General features: G+C 34.2%; 1 pseudogene across 1 annotated transcript; it reads left to right on the forward strand.

Annotated features, from left to right (window-relative positions):
• The first annotated feature begins 428 nt into the window (after positions 1-428).
• Positions 429-1063, forward strand: LOC308614079 (signal peptidase complex subunit 2-like; annotated as a pseudogene). The gene has a single exon. The product of its transcript is annotated as a signal peptidase complex subunit 2-like (transcript).
• Positions 1064-17961: the final 16898 nt, after the last annotated feature.

Below are 17961 nucleotides of genomic sequence, written 5' to 3' on the forward strand. Positions count from 1 at the left end.
CTGAGTTCCAAAGGGCAGATTCAAACAGTTACTAATTAGGGGAGTAAGGCAATGCAGAAAGAAACAATAGTGTAGGGTGGGGCCTCATCCTGGATCCTCCTCAGGAGATGTGCATAACAATTTGGTACATGTCTCTAAGTTCTTCTACAGGAACAAAGGCCCCCACCCAGGTGGAGGATGGTAACTTTAGGCTGAGCACAGCCTGTGGACCCCAGACTGGTTGGAACTAGAAGGCAGATGCCTGAGATTCCTGGAACACCACCGTGTTACCTCACCACCAACCAATCAGGAAGGCCACACACTCTGCAGACCTCCCCCCAAATTTTGTCTATAAAATCTCTTCCCCAAAAACTATTAGGGAGATTAGGTCTTTAGAGCATGAGCCACCCTATTCTCCTTGCTTGGCCCTGCAATAAACCTTTCTCCCCTTCAAACTCCAATGTTTTGGTTTATTGGGTCCCACTGTGTGTCAGGCACACGAACTGGGATTCGACAACAGACCCAGCTATGGGACAGGCAGTAGCCATAGTGGCTTGTTGGACAAGTGGAAGATTGATGATAAGCCTGTAAAAACTGACAAATGGGATGTGTCAGCTATGAAAAATTCTTTGAATGATTCTACCAAAATGTACAAGTACGTGGAGAATTTTGGTCTAACTGATGGTTGCCTCACCATCTGTACCATTTCTTGTTTCTTTGACACAGTGGCTTTGATTTGGACCCAGAATCCAAGCCTGTTCTGGCTTGGTGCATCATATCCTATTTTGTGATGATGCAGATCCTGACCATTTATACCTCATATAAGGAGAAGAGCATCTTTCTTGTGGCCCCAGGAAAGATTCTACAGGGATGTATCCTGATGATATTTGGTACATCCTCAAAAGGTTTGGTGATAAATACACTCTAAAGCTGACCTTCATCAGTGAAAGAAAAAAGCAGCGGGAAGCCGAGTTCACCAAGTTCATTGTTAAGATTTTGACCACAGCAGAACACTGTTATGGATGCATACAAGCCTGAAATATCCAGGCTCAATGTCAGTCTCACCAAAGAGAAAAAAAAATAGCCAATTCTATAACCAACCATCTTTCTGCTGAATCATGATGAATTAAGGGGTATGGGAGAAAGAAACAGAACTTAAAATGGATAAAGTAAGAAATGTTAAAAAAAAAAGTCTCGGGCCTCCCTGGTGGCGCAGTGGTTGAGAGTCCGCCTGCCGATGCAGGGGATACGGGTTCGTGCCCCGGTCTGGGAGGATCCCATATGCCGCGGAGCGGCTGGGCCCGTGAGCCATGGCCGCTGAGCCTGCGCATCCGGAGCCTGTGCTCCGCAACGGAAGAGGCCACAACAGTGAGAGGCCCGCATACCGCAAAAAGAAAAAAAAAAAAAAAAAAAAAAAAAGTCTCTAATTTGTCCTGAAAATTTAGTCTATTCTGGATAAATAGGACTTTCTAGGTCAGATATGAGAAGTTGTAGCTCTAATATCTAGCTATAGTTTCATTAGTTTGCTGATTGTGTTGTTTTGATTTGCTTCTCTGGAAAAGCATTTTTGCTAAAAGTGGTACAGACTCCTTCCTTCATATAAAGCAGTACTTTATATGGTATAGCTTTGTGTCATGCAGTATTTGAGGACTCAGTTTTGAAAACTGTTAACCTATTGCTGACTTTATTGTGTTAATTCCTGCTTCAATGGCTGTTTCCCTTAATTCGGGTTACAACTTCCTTGTATGTCAGCTTTCCTTCATACACTATTTTTGTGGATGTGTATATATCTGACTTGGGGATAATTGGAAAAAAACACAGCATTTTAATTTAAAAGAAATTTTCTGCCTGTTACATTTTGAGCTTTTAACCAATTAAAGAAGCTAATGGTATTTTTTATTTTATCTTGCCTAGGTTGTCCACTAATATATCTCTGTTGATTTGTGTGTGCCCTTTAACTGCCATTTTCTAAAATTTTTTCAATAAAAGGAAAGATGTGAAAAAATATAATGAGAGAAAAGTCAAGAATTATGAATTAAAATAGTATTTAAATAGAGTATTTAAATCTACAGAACAAAGATGTTCTACTTAGTTGTTATATTTAAAGAAAAAAGACATCTTTTATTTTAATTGAGATGTAATTGGTATATAACATCATATTAGTTTCAGGTGTGCAACATAATGATTTAATGTTTGTATATATTGCAAAATAATCACCACAATAAGTCTTGTTAACATCCATCACCACACATAGTTACAATTCTTTTTTATAATGAGAATTTTTAAGATCTACTCTCTTAGCAAGTTTTATACATGCAATGCAGCATTATTAACTATAGTCAACGTGCTATGCATGATATGCAACGTGCTATCTCCATGACTTACTTTATAACTAAAGAATCAGATTTCTATGCCAGAAAACATGAACAAGTGAAAACTGAGAATTTTAAAATAACAGAATTTTCAAAGTAATAAGAAACTTGAGATATCATTTAATTATTCAATCTTGGATTTTAGAAATAATGCTCAGAAAGTCAGAGTAACTTGGTAAACTTCACACAGGTAGTTAATGAAAAAGATAGAATCCACTTGTTCCAATATCATTATGTCTTAATATATTTTAAGACAACTCTGCCCCACACAGCCATACATACACCTCCTCCAAGGGCTCTTGGTGTCCTCCTTTCCATATTGACATAATTATCTAAAAGTATCAGGCAATAGCAAAGTTGCTTGATGCCACTCCCTTTTTCTTCACACCACGTAATGTTTGATAACCATCCAGATACTCTGAAAGGTTAGCTTTATCTTCTATCTTTCTTGGGGATTCTTCAGCACCAGCCTTCTCTACATGGGTGCTCAGATCTGTATTGCTCTATGCAAGTAGTAACTCTGCATCCAAAATATACAGCTCAAACTTTTCAGAAGCATGAAAGAATTTAATGCTGTGTTAGATTGTGTCCTGGCGAAATCTGAGTTTTCTACTAAAGAGTAAAAATATTAAAAGTAATCAATGAGTCAAATATGAAAGTCTATTTGACATTATTAAATATTTCCTGGAAAATCTCACTATATCTTCTGGGTTCTTTTATTTTTCCATGATCAAAATTATTTCTCATCTATTTCAGGTGGTCACATGCACCCAGCACGTAGAAAAACACACTCATTGCTGAACTCACTTCTTTCAATGGATGTTCTGCTTTTCCAATGTATTAGGCTACCTCCCAGTTAAACGTTGTAATTATACATTTAAATCATTCCCAACTCATGAGAAGTAGCAGTGCATTACCCTCATTTAAAGCCTTTTCTTTTAAGGTGCTGCAGACAATTCAAAACTATGCTTGACAAGCAATCCGGAATAAAACTTTCTTTTTACTTTATTAACGTACCAGTTAGGGAGAATCTTGACTGCTGACAGAATTTCAGAGATTCTCCATGACGATCTTCAGAGAAACTACTGGCCATGCTACCATAAGTGTCCACAGTGCCTGATGTTGATTTTTTTGATGGTTCTTTTGAAACCGAGCAAAATCCTGTGGGGTTCCTGGGCATGGAAGTCTTTCTGTCCCCCATTTCTTGTAGGGAACAGACCTCCAGCCTCCATGACCTTCCCAGAGTTCCAAAGGGCAGATTCAGACAGTTGCTAATCTGGGAAGGGAAGGGATGCTGACAAGGGAGGGGCAGCCAAGAAACAATGGTGCAGCCTTGGGAAAGGGTCCTGGTCCCACCTCAAGGAATACACATAACAATTCCTTTAAACTCTTTAAGATGTTAGCATTCTTCATACTGGGGAAAGATCACCTGAGGCTACATTAAAGTTACCAGAGAAGCTCATCAAGATTACCTGAGACCAGACTAAAGGAGTGGAGGCCCTGCACACCCTAATTTTATCAGCAACCCCACCCTTGAACCATTGCTATAAAACTCTTCATCAAATTCTCCCAGGTGGGGACACATATTTTCGAGGTCAGGAGCCCGCCTGCGTCCCCCTTTGCCTGGCAAAGCAACAAAGCTATTCTTTTCTACCTCACCCAAAACTCTGTCTTGAGATTCGATTAACCATTGGTGTATAGAGGGTGCACTTTCGGCATCACTTTCTCACAGCTGTACCGGTCTTCTGAGGAAATTTAATGCCTTTTGTGGAATATATAGTTGTTTCCAAAAAAACCGAACCTTGAGTTATGTCATATCTGAATTTGCCAGTATTTTTGAAAATATGCATTTTAATTTTCAGTTATGTTATTTATATATTTCTATCTATATAAATTTAAAACAAAAAATTTTAAAGGTGTTAGAGTTGACAGCTTTATCAATATTTCCTTTTCCAGAATATCTCAGGTATCTGTTCCTCAGAGACTTACATAATTTAAAAAAGTTGTATATATATTAAAACTTTACTCATTAATACAGCCTTCTAAACTTACAATTTTTAAAATTTTTATTACCCAGCATTCATTTTTTAATTGTTCAGTTCTATCAAAAATTGTATTAAATTTAGCTCAAAAGAAAAAAATATGCAGGGATATCATATGTTAGGCCACAGCAGTGTAAAACATTGGTTTAGCCCATGCATTTTTTAACCTTTATGCAAATAATTACAAATAACTATTTTACTGAAATATATCTGCTGCAGTGGAGCAAGTAAAACAATATACTTTAAAATCTGATAGGTTGGTAAAGAAATAAGCATTCCAATTGCATGGTCAAATATGATAGAACACATAAAAATTGCGTTGGTCATAACATTTAAAGGCATATAGAGAAACATATTCCTCTATGATTTTGTTTAAATAGAATTTTTAAAACAATAGGTTGTATAATAATTGGGTATAGTAAATGCTATTCCCTACACTGTAAATTTATTCACATGATGAGTGCTTCATAATCTGTAAACAGTGATGGAGAGGGTATGCAGATGGAGATGGCTCCTAGGGTAGCACACGTGAGCATTTGGGCTCTGCACCATTAGGTGCTGATTGAAACACAGAGTATGTTACTCATAATGTCTGAGTCTAGTTCATTCCCTGTAAAAATGGGAATGTGATAGCTAAATTGCAGGATTGTTTTGAAAAATAAATTCAGTAATGTGCTTCTCATAGCACAGGGGCTGCACAAATGTTGACTTGTCTATCATAATGACCAAGTACTATTTTAGGAACCAATACTCTCTGTATACCTATGGATAATGCCATATTTTAAGTTTTGCAACATGATTGTTAGGGCCTCACCTCTTCTTTAGATGGAATATGTTGTAAAGATGTTTTGATTTCCCCATCCCAATTTTAGTCACTTGTTTTGTCTTCTTTTCCCCACCTTACTATTACTATTTAAATAATAGCTTTTTGTTTTAAAAATAGTCAACATGTAAGGAATAAAAAAAAAATTATCAAATATCCATTTGTTTAAATATATAACATGATTTTGACTAAATTGACTTTTAAAGTTATCCTGAAATATGAAGTTGCTAAATTAATTGTGCTGTAAATAAAGTACAAAGCACCCAATCTAATATGAATATAATCAATTCCATTCATTTATTAAAATTTTCCACATTTAATCATAGTTGACTCAAGGGAATAATGATCTTGACCTCTGAATTCCTTTAAATGGATCCTCTAGATACTATTTTCATTAAGAAAAAAACATGCAGAGGAATGATATGCCCATATAAAAATTACGTACTGAAAGTATAGGCCCTAGAGCAATCCCTCAAGAAAAATCAAGGTTAGGAAGAACAAAGTCTGAAGTTCTTACAAAATCGAGCTTTCTATTTTTATGCATAAGGGAAGATAGTTCAAAACTTAATGCCATCTAGAGATGTTTGTATCCATGAAAATCATTTTACTCCTCATCTTATTCTCCCTTTTAAATGTTCACACTTGCATGCTCTCTCTCACTCTCTCTCCTCGCCTTTAAGCCTTTCAGTTTGAAAACAAACACCTCTCCTTCTCTTTGGCAAGTCACCCCATATATGTAAGAGAAAGTGTTGCTTTGGGATCCCTTCCAAAATTCTCATTCTCACCTAATATCAGAGGTCTTAGGAGGCATTTGCATTTGCAAAGATGTAAAGGCTCAAGGTGGGTTATGAATACTAATCAATGAAGTTGAACTAAATTCTATTCCAAAGCTTCCTTAATGGAGAGGGGCATGTCAGTGGGCTTCTTTATGTTATCAAATCCAAATTCATGTGCTTAGCTCACAGTGAGGCCAAATAAACTGAAATGTCAGAGTTTGGAGCAGAGAAAGGTTATTGCAAGGATCAAGCAAGGAGAACAGGCGGCTGGCTCCTGCTCAAAAGACAAGGACTTCCCTATGGCTTTCAGGCAAAGGTTTTCAAAGATAGTGTAAGGGAAGAGGGTCATAGGATGTGTGATCAATTCATGGATCTTCTTCTGATTGGATGGTGGTGAGGTAACAGGGTGTTGTCCCCAGAATCTCAATCTTCTGGTTCCAACCAGTCTGAGGTCTAGTGCCTGTGGTCAGCATGTAGTCACTATCTCAAAAATATGCATCATATTGTATCTACATCCTTTCAGAAGGAACTAGGAGTCCTGTAACTCTACTGTCCTAATCTTTAACTGCTTGAGCTTGCTCTTTAGAACTCAAGAAGGCTTGAGAGACTGAAGCCTTTTTCCTACAAAGGAAAGGACAAATAAAGCCTTTTATTCCTGAGAGGGCCCTGCAGGGTCCTCCTGGGTTTTAAATCCACATCCCCCTCCCCTTTTCTCTGATAGTCCTCAATCTGGAGGGGAATAGGTGTTGGACAAGAAAGGGAATAACATTTTGGATAGAGAGGTTAATTATAAATTCAGCAGGGGAACTCAGTTTCACTTACATGGCAGTCTATAAAGTAAGCACCACTGTCTAAAACATTATTTTCTCTCTGTGGCAACAACCTAATATAATAGTATATTGAAGAAAGAATAGTTCCTCTGTTAGAGAGGATTTGGCCCTGTCCTCTAAGCACAATGATATCCCACTATTGTGCTGAAGAACATGTATCTTTTCTGCTCTGCCTGTGGTCTGTGCCACGAAAAGAACTGCAATAATTGCTGTCCTCTTAACTTTCCTGAGGAAAGAGTAGAGGCTCAGATTCCAGGTTTTCCTTTGAGATGGAGCCTTGTAGGAGATGCTATTTCTTTCCTCAACAACAGTCTTGTTTTTGGCATAATGGCAGAAACAGGCAAAGAAGGCTCAGAATCATTTGTATGTAACCTTTTTGAAATTACACACTCTGATTTCTAAAACCAATATGTACAAAGACCCAGTCTAAGTCTTCTCTCATCTAATCAACCCTGAAGTAAACCTAGTTTCTAGTTTATCTAGAAGTACATAAGAAGATAAAATACGACATTAATCATATTATTTTACCAAATTTAGAAGTTATATGTCTAACAGGTTTTGCAGCAATCTAAAACATTTACCAAAAAGGAAACAAATTAGTACCTTCTTAAAATTATGATTCACTTTCTTTCAACTTAGCACTGATCAATGCTATTCACTTCTTTCTTATTCTCTATTTGTTTATTCCCCATACTTTGTGTGACATTTCAGGCCAAGCATGTCTGAAATATAATGGATCTATGTGGCAACACGTTTGAATTTTCAAAACTAAAACTCTGTAAATATAAATATTTATTATCATATTCATAAAAATATACATGTAAATGTTACTTTTCACTGCCTTATACAGAATGATATTCAGATACAGTTACAGGAAGTAATACAATATTCATGCTCAATAACAAATGCAGAATCTAGAGCATGTTTCTCAAGGGGGACAGTACTTCCCACAAAGATACATTTTGGAAATGCATGGAGGTATTTTCAGTTGTCATAAGGATTGTGTAAATATTATAGGCAGGGGCTACTGATGTTCCATGATTAAAAAAAAATATGGGTTGGAGTAATACAATGAAGAGTTCTGTGTCCTCCCTAAATTTTGCAAGTCCCATAGAGAATCATGAAATCAAATATGGTTTTAATAGTATAATTGTATCATCTGACTGCATTTTACACAAAAAGATAACACAACACATTTTGCATTGTTTTGGTATATACTGATTATTTTCCAAGAATACAATAATACATAAATTCAGGCAAGTCCGGCTTTCTCTGGAATTTTGACCAAAATTATTCATCTTTTCAGAAAATAGTATGAATCATGGGGACATACTTTTTGAAGTACAATATTTGGTAGTTGATAAGCATAGCTGCATTAACTGGCATTTATAGCTTTAGCATTCAAAGATTATACACACACACACTTAGCCCTTATATTAAAATCTCAAATATAGGGCTTCCCTGGTGGCGCAGTGGTGCCCATGCAGGGGACACGGGTTCATGCCCCGGTCCGGGAAGATCCCACATGCCACGGAGCAGCTGCGCCCGTGATCCATGGCCACTGAGCCTTCGCGTCTGGAGCCTGTGCTCCGCAACGGGAGAAGCCACAACAGTGAGAGGCCCGCGTACCGCAAAAAAAAAAAAAAGTCAAATATAAAGAAAAGTCTAATCCGTTGAGTATTTTCTTACTCCTAGTAAGCGCGATGGAGAATTTTGTGACTACTTCATTATGTATACTTATCTATATAAATCACTGTTTTTAGATAATTGTAAGGGACTTTCCTTCTTTCTTACCTTTACTCTCCTTTCCTTTCCCTCTGCCCTTCCCCGGTGACAAATCTCATGAAAACTCACTCAAACTTCTAAAAAACTCAAAACCTTGCAAAAAGCTGAGACCCATTCTTGGTCATTGGAAGAATGGAACATTGGATACTAATATTATGCTAAATTCAGTTGCCTTTTTAGGGCATAACTTGTATGTCATGAGTTTGTATGCTTAATGCTCTCCCTCCATTATGGACAAGGAGAAAGCACCATCTTCTCATATATATGTGAAACCTTATTTCCAATATTTATCCTTATTAAATACCTGAAAATTTAATGTTTAATTAATCAGAAACATATATTTAAAAACAAAATACTTTATCTTATAATTTTATGTGTTTTTTAAAAATTTATAAGACTTTTAGAGTATTTGAAAATCTTTAGATTATATAGAATGTCAGAATTCAAAGTAAAAATCTTGCTACTGCTTTAACAGTCAATTGTCCTTATTTTTAAAATTAAGCCCCACATACTATTGTGGTATTGTGAGTTGCTAAAGAAGGCTAAATTTACCCTGACATATTAGTTTATTCAATAATTATGAATTATGCCTTGTTAAGATACAGCATCATTATTTTGTGATGTGACATATACACTAAATATATTTTCTATATTAATAAATATATTTGTTTGATCATTAAATTTATATTTTACAATGGAATGGGATTCTGTCTAACCATAGTGATTACAACTTTGCAAATAGTGCTTAGTATGTTTCAATATTAGATTTTCTAACTCATTTGTATTTTATAATTTTATATACAATTTTACATACTGTTTAATATGTTTCACTTTTATATTTTCTAATTCATTTGTACTTCCTACTATTTTTCTCCTGCACCTTTGTCCATCAATTGATTACTGAACTTATGTGAACTATATTTTTCCAGAAATATCAGAAATTGTCATTTTCAAAAGTTTCCCTTGATGTTTGTCATGTGAATATATTTGGATTCTGCAGTTTTTCAGAATGAGTTTCAATAAAGAAATAGAGTGCAGTGATACATATGAGACTATGCTAATATTAAACTACAACTGGCTTTTGGTTTTGTAATTCTTAATAACATCTTTTGAAGATTATGTTTCTTGATAAATAATCACCCAATAATTGCATTGAATAAATTATTTAATTCAGCTGTTTACTTAAATGAAAAAGTCTAAGTAATTAAGAAATAGAAGAGTTATTTTGGATTTGCAACAATGGAAATTTCTTCAAATGGGTAGAAGACTTTAGCACTGAGTTTTGCAAAATACACAATCTGTAATATATAAGGATGTCATCAAACATTTTGAGAACTTTCAATGGTTATGTTGCTTCAAAAGTAATTACTTTAATGGTTAAAATAAAATAAATTGAAAAAGAATAATATTTTGTGACAGGTAAAAAATTTTAAGAAATTTCAGATTCAGTGTCCGTATAGTTTCATTGTACCATAGCCATGCATTCTTTTTTTTTTTTTTTTTTACATTTATTTATTTAATTTAATTTTTATTTTTGGCTGTGTTGGGTCTTTGTTTCTGTGTGCAGGCTTTCTTTAGTTGCGGTGCATGGGCTTCTCATTGCAGTGGCTTCTCTTGTGGAGCATGGGCTCTAGGCGTGCGGGCTTCAGTAGTTGTGGCATGTGGGCTCAGCAGTTGTGGCTCGCAGGCTCTAGAGCGCAGGCTCAATAGTTGCAGCCATGCATTCTTTTACATATTGACTTGTTTTCATACCACAAGGGCAGATGTAAGTAAAGGCAACAGAGATAGTATGGCCAGCAAAGTTTAACATGTTTACTATCCAGAACTTTGCAGAAAAAAAAGTTTGTTCCAAGAACTAAATAAATGAATTAATGTCTCAAGTATGAAAGAAAAATTGGTCAAAAACAAAGGCTTGATATTTTTCCAAACTAGACATACAAATGGCCACCGAGTAATGAAAAGGTGCTTTACATCACTAATCATCAGTGAAATACAGATAAAACCACAATGAGATATCATCTCACACCTGTTAAGCTATTTTCAAAAAGACGATAACAAATGCTTGTCAAAATGTGGAGAAAAGGTAATCCTTGGGCACTGCTGGGGGAATTGTACATTGGTGCAGCCATATGGAAAAGAGTATGGCAGTTCCTCAAGATTAATTTCTTCTTTAGAAAAGTGTCTATTCAGGTCCTTTGCTCATTTTTTAATTGAGTGTTTTGCTTGTTGCTATTGAGTTTTATTAGTTCTTTATGTCTTTAATATTAACCCCTTATTGAATATGTGCTTTGAAAATATTTTCTCTCATTCCATAGGTTGCTTTTTAATTTGTTGAAGGTTTCTTTGCTATGCAGAAGCTTTTTAGCATGATGCAGTCCCACTTGTTGATTTTTGCTTTTGTTGCCTTTGCTTTTGATGTCAAGTATAAACAAATAATTGCCAAGACCAATGTCAAGTAGCTTACACACTATGTTTTATTCTAGGAGTTTTATGGTTTCAGATCTTACATTCACATTTTAAATTCATTTTAAGTTGATTTTTGTGTATGGTGTAAGATAGGGGTTCAGCTTCATTCCCTTTCATGTGGCTATCCAGTTATGTCAACACAATTTATTGAAGAGATTATTCATTTCCCATTGTATGTTCTTGACTCTTTTGTCAAAAAGTAATTGACCATATATGTGTGGGTTTATTTCTGGGTTCTCTTTTCTATTCCATTGATATATGCGTCTGTTTTTATGCCAGTACTATATTAATTTGATTAATATAGCTTTGTAACATAGTTTGAAATCAGGAAGTGAAATGCCTCTAGCTTTGTTCATCTTTCTCAAAATCACTTTGGACTTGAGTTTTTGTGGTTCCACACAAATTTCAGGATCTTTTCTTTTTTTTTTCCCTATCTCTGTGAAAAATGACATTGGATTATTTTATAGGCATGTCATTGAATCTGTAGATTGCTGTGGGTGCTACGGACATTTTAACAATACTAATTCTTCTAATTCATGATCACAGAATATCATTCCTTTTGTCTGTGTTTTCTTCAGTTTCTTTCATCAATGTTTTATAACTTTTGGTGTACAGATCTTTTATCATGTTTGTTAAATATTTTCCTCAGCATTTTATTGTTTTTAATATTACTGTAAAGGGATGGTTTACTTAATTTCTCTTTCTGACAGTTCATCGCTGCTGTATAGAAGTGCAACTGATTTTTTTATATTGATTTTGCAGCCTACAACTTCACTGATTTTTTTAATTAGTTCTAACTTTTCAATGGAATCTTTTAGAGTTTTCTATATGTAATATCATATCATCAGCAAACAGAGATATTTCTATTTCTTCCTTTATGTTTTGTTTTTCTTGCCTAACTGCTCTGGCTAGGAGGGGAGAAAGGGCATCTCTGTCTTGTTCCTGATCTTAGAGGAAAAGCTTCCAGCTTTTCACCATTGAGTCTGACATTAGCTGTGGACTTGTCATATATGGGTTTTATTATGTTGAGGTACATTTCATCTATATTTAATTTTTGAGAGTTTTTAACCATGAAAGGATGTTAATTTTGTCAACCTGCTTTTTCTGCATCTATTGAGAAGATCATATGATTTTCATGTTTTTATGTTTCATTCTATTAATGTGGTGTATCACATTTTTTATTTGTTTGTATTGAGCCATCCTTACTTTACAGGAATAAATTCCACTTGATCATGGTTTATGATTCTTTAATGTACTGATGAATTTGGTTTGCTAATATTTTGTTGGGGATTTGTGCATCTATGTTCATCAGGGATATTGTCCTGTCATTTTCTTTTCTTGTAGTGTCCTTATCTGGTTTTTGTATCAGGGTAATGCAAACCTCATAAAATGAGTTTAGAAGTGTTCCCTCTTCTTCAGTTTTTTGGAAGAGTTAGAGAAGGACTGGAATTATTTCTTCTATAAGTGTTTGGTAGAATCACCAAGTGATGTCATATGATCCTGGCTCTTCTTTGTTTGGAGGATTTGATTACTGACTCAATCTCCTTACTAGTAATTGGCCTCTTCAGATTTCTATTTCTTCATGATCCAATCTTAGTAATATATGTGTTTCTAGGGATTTATCATTTCTTATAGGTTTTTTAATTTGTTGGCATATAATTGTTCACCGTAGTTTCTTATGATCCTTAGTATTTCTGTGTTATCAGTTGTAATGTCTCTTCCTTCATTTTGATTTACTTCTCTGAGTTTTCTTCCTTCTTTTTAGTCTCAGATAAAGATTAATTAGAAGCCAGATGCTCAGGCATCAGCTGGCAAAGAATGCAATCCAATCATTTTCAGGAAAAAACTGGGAGATTGGTGTTTTTTTCTGTAATTTTTGCATTGATCAGGGAGGATGAAGGTGTCGATATAGGGAGTGCTCTGTCACTGTTAACATCTGCGTCTTTCTTTGTTATAGTGTTATACATTTGTGGGACTCATGAATACCAGCCCCATTAGTTCTCAGAGCTAGCTAATTTGGAAACTCATTCCTCAGGTGGCAGCCTTAAAAGTTGGGGTCCTATATGTGTGGTCCAAACCCTTCACTCCTCAGGGAGAAGCTGGGAGTTGGAAGTTTTCTCCCGACTATAAGGTGGTACGTTGGGGCTGGGCTTAAGGTGAGAGTGTGTCTCAGCCTTTCCTCCCCATTTCAATGGAGGGTATTTAGGGTATTTTCTCAATCACCCAGTGTGGAGGAGTCACTCAACTAGTTTCTGGATTTCTCTCAGAGTGAATTGACCCATTTTTAGCTATATATTTGGTGTGCCCATGGGAAAGAAATTCAAAAGCTTCCTGTATTGCCCTCTTGATTACACCCTGGGATTCATTTCTGATTTTCTATTTCTCTCAACACCACAATAAATTATTCACTAAGTCCTGAAAATTCAATTTCTATATATTTCTTCAAATGACTATTACCTCTCCATCTTCTCTGTTTATGCATTAATTCTATTCTTTATCATGGGTAACTGCTTTACTCTTTACCCCATCAGTTTCATTCTTCACATTCTCATCATTGTTGTCTTTAACCTTAAATTATGTAAGTTCTGCTAGAAATTATTCAGCAGTTTTTCAAAACTATAAAGGTTATATGTAATTTCATTCATAGACTGGATTATGGCTACTATGTCAGTCTTACTGTCAATAATGTGTTAATAATGTGTAACCTCTTCCTCCAGTTACACTCATAGGACCTTATAAGGATTAAATTAGATATTATATCCAAAATGCTTTTCACTGTGTAATTTGTGCCAGGCATTATTTTAATTGTAGCAATATGAAAACTGATAAAATATTGGCCAAACATTTAGGATCTTATCCAGGATCTGATCTCAAGTGACTTTTAATGTAATTCTGGTGCAGCAAAATGCACTCTTTTTGTCATGGAATGACACTAATTGTTTTTCTATGGTTATCAATTTTGGTCCATTTGCATTCAATAACTTGCATTTCCCCAATCTGCTATATCCTTTCTACTTTATGGATCTTTGAACATGTAGATTTTCTCCATTATATTATTAATTCTGAAATTACAGAGAGATTAATCTAGATTACTTTCTAAACTTGTACAGGCTTTTGTATAGTAATTTGTCCAAGTAATTGTTTATTAAGTGTTCATTTATTTAGTTGAAATATATGTACCTTTATTTAAAGCTAGATTCTATAAGGATTTTTTGGTTGGAGATCTTTAATAAATTTCAGCTAAATCAGGACATGAGGATACCATTTGTTAAAATACGTCAGAACTGTGCTTGATACATCCATTGTTAAGTGTTTCTGGCTAATTGATTAAGATTATGAAGAGTGATTCAGTGTTTGGCTGGTCTATAGTGTTAATAAAAGTTCTAAACATTATTAGTATTACTAGGAAACAATGGAAACTGGGAAAATCATTCTGCAGGTTTTATCATCATGAAATATCATATGACATAAGTTTGATAGTTATGAAATTTTTTTGTCTAGAAACAATAAGTTGGGTTAACTGACCATGAAAAACCTTTCATCTCTATTTCTAAGGAAAAAAAATCTTGAAAATTGATCTCTTGGGATGAAGAGGTGAGCTAGACAGAAAAGAATGTTGATATCACTACTGCTTGTAGTACAAATGTCACAGAGCAGCTACAACTCTACTATATAATCTAACCTTTCTATGTACTGGGCATTTATTTATTTAATTTCTTGACAATAGAATTGTGCACTTTTCTTAGTTTAAATTAAAAATGTCTTCCAGACATTCATCTTCATTGTGACCTCCTATATAAGGCTCAGGAATTTTGCTACTCAGATACTTAATAGAATCTCTTAAACCTTTAAAATATGGTACCTGGGCTTCCCTCGTGGCGCAGTGGTTGAGAGTCCGCCTGCCGATGCAGGGGACACAGGTTCGTGCCCCAGTCCAGGAAGATCCCACATGCCATGGAGCGGCTGGGCCCGTGAGCCATGGTCACTGAGCCTGCGCATCTGGAGCCTGTGCTCCACAACGCGGGAGGCTACAACAGTGAGAGGCCCACGTACTGCAAAAAAAATAAAATAAAATAAAAATAAAATAAAATATGGTACCTATAGATACAGCGGTGTTAAACCTGGTATAATCATTTCCATTTAAAAACATTTCATTTTAGAAGTTATACATTATGTAATGTAAAAATATAGTGCATTAAAATGATCATGTACAGAATGAGTTACACGCAGTGTTAGCCATGTTAAGTATGTATGAACAATAAAAAGCTAATATAAAAAAATCCACGTCTTTGTCAAATCACGCATATTTTTGAAAAATGAAAATATTTATTATTTGTCATTGACCAGAATTTAAATGGAATTCACCTTAGGCAAAAATCTTGAAGTCTATCCTTTTTCCATACAATCTCAGATTGTATGTAACCCTTTTTCCTAGCATCACTAAACACAGCTAATGTGGCTGCTCTCTGATTCTCCTATTTCTAGTTCATTTTACCTGACTAAAACATATTATTCTGAAACTTGCAGCAAGTAGACATTATGATCTGAACCATTTTACTTGATTACCTTAAGTTTTAAACAAAAGGACTTGCACCTTGCTAAAATAATTTTGAGCATCAGTGAGGCACAGAGGGTTGTGTGTGTGTGTGTGTGTGTGTGTGTGTGTGACCAGTTAGTAATAGACTTGAAATTGCACTAGATTTAAAGTGGACTAGGTTTGCTTTTTTTTTTTTTTAAGAGTGATATGAAAAAAAAATGTGGTAATAACCTTAGGTATCTCAATTTTAAATGTCCCACTGAGTCAAAAGCTATATGTACTGAGACACAGATAGTGGAGACAAAATATTTTGTATTCTTAGTCACTGACTTCTTCTAATGTTAAATATTATTCCTTACACTTAATATTGTTTTGAGAAGTCCTGAAGCATATCACTATGCCTGTTATTTCCACCACTGGGCTATAAGGTTTCTTAGAAAGAAATGTAATCTTAGTCTACACTTCATTTTCAAATATAATTATAGCTATATTTCTCTTTCCATTCCATGAAGTCATAATCCATTTTCTTTCAAATCCATGAGGTTCAAATGTGAAAATTACATTGTGATAAATTATAAGAAAGTTAATATGTTATTCAATTTAGAATAAAGGATTTATAGTTTAAAGGATTTCTGTCAATTTTTTATGAGTTGGTAAAATGATAAGTACCTGAAAATTAAAATATCTATAATCGCTAATTCTATTTTTCTTATCCTTTTGAAAGTAAAACTCTATATTATTCTTTATTGTAACACATGAAACAGTTGCTACAGTATAAAATTATGGTTGTTTTCTATTATGACTAAAAATAGCTAGTGGGGATGTAATTCAGAGAAATATAATGCAAACCTTATTTTGTCTTTAAAATTTCTAAATATGACAGATGTTGCTTCAGCCCATATAATAAATAATTAAACAGTTCCATGAATAAACTCAATAGAAATAAAACTACAGGAACATTTTCTAGCAACATTATCATCTCAGGTAATTTAATAAGTTAGGGCAAAGCTGTGAAGAACTAAGAAAATAAATAAATGTTTTCTTCACAATAAAAGAGTTTTACCAGGGAAGTAAGTTGAAAGTGGTACAAATTAAGAGAAGCAAAATAGTTTTGATAATTACAAGTGATATAATAAGTGAATATATGTGATATAAGCTGTAAAATAATAAAACACTAATTTCTAATTTACATCACTAGATATATGTCAATATGCATACAGATGAAAGTAAAAACCTATAAACATAAAAATGTTTACATTTAAAGTGACTGACATACTAAGTCCTCCAAAAGAGAATTTTTTAAGAAAAAATGAAATGCTAGTGTTTTACAAATTTTAAATGAAAGAAAATTAGTTTAAATTTAGGTTTGATAGTAAATATTCTAAATTTTAAAGAAAAAATTAAGCATCATTATCATGTTTTAATTACCTGAGGGAAAATTACTTTCTCTGAATTACTACTGTATTTGGTTATTTATATAATTTCTTCCCATATGACTCTTCTCATTAATGATTTTGTTTTGTTTCTCCCTGGTTTCATAAGAAATCTAAATATGAATGAACTTCCTCCTTCTGATATTTTTATGTACATGAAAAGTATATTTAGGTTGGTAAAATGTATACACATATACACATATTGACTATATTTCTTACAGATAGGACTGTTCGTACATATTCATATATATATGCACATATTTATCTATATGTACTCAAGTTCCTCCCCCTCAAGACTACTGCCTATATTTGAGTCCACTCATAGTTCCTTGATTTTAGGCTTAGGAGAAGTTGTAGTTCTCTTGTTAAAAGTCAATATTTCTAATTAAGATCTTGTATCCCACACATTCTACCTTTCTGAAAACAAAATGTTATTGTTTTCTTCATTTCCAAATTATAACACGCCTTAAGCATATATACATGCCCAATATGGTGCTGGTAAAAATGATTTCTGCTTAATGTTACATAATCCTTAAAAATAGTTTTCTATTTCCTTTCAGTATATTCCCAATTGATTTAATGTATATATGCTCATATTTTATGTTCATATAAATTCATTAATTTATTTCCCACCTGAAATTATTTTGGTTTTTTTTATCTGTGTCAGACAAGGAAAATAAAAGCATTTTTATAATTTTAAGGTGAAAGGAATGAGAATTAAAAATTACTATAGCTCCCAGTAGCAGCTCTTCCTGGATGTCAGAGATTCCCTTCTGACATTTCTCACACATAACGATCCCAGTTTCTAGGAGTTCGATGTCATATAACTTTGTATTTTCATTGTTTACCTATTGGGCAGTGTTTTCTCTAGAGTCAGCACCAGTCAGACTCCTAGCAAGTGAAATAAATACAGGCTCA

Source organism: Mesoplodon bidens, assembly GCF_964165515.1.
Source record: "Mesoplodon bidens genome assembly, chromosome: 3".
Taxonomy (NCBI): Eukaryota; Metazoa; Chordata; class Mammalia; order Artiodactyla; family Ziphiidae; genus Mesoplodon; species Mesoplodon bidens.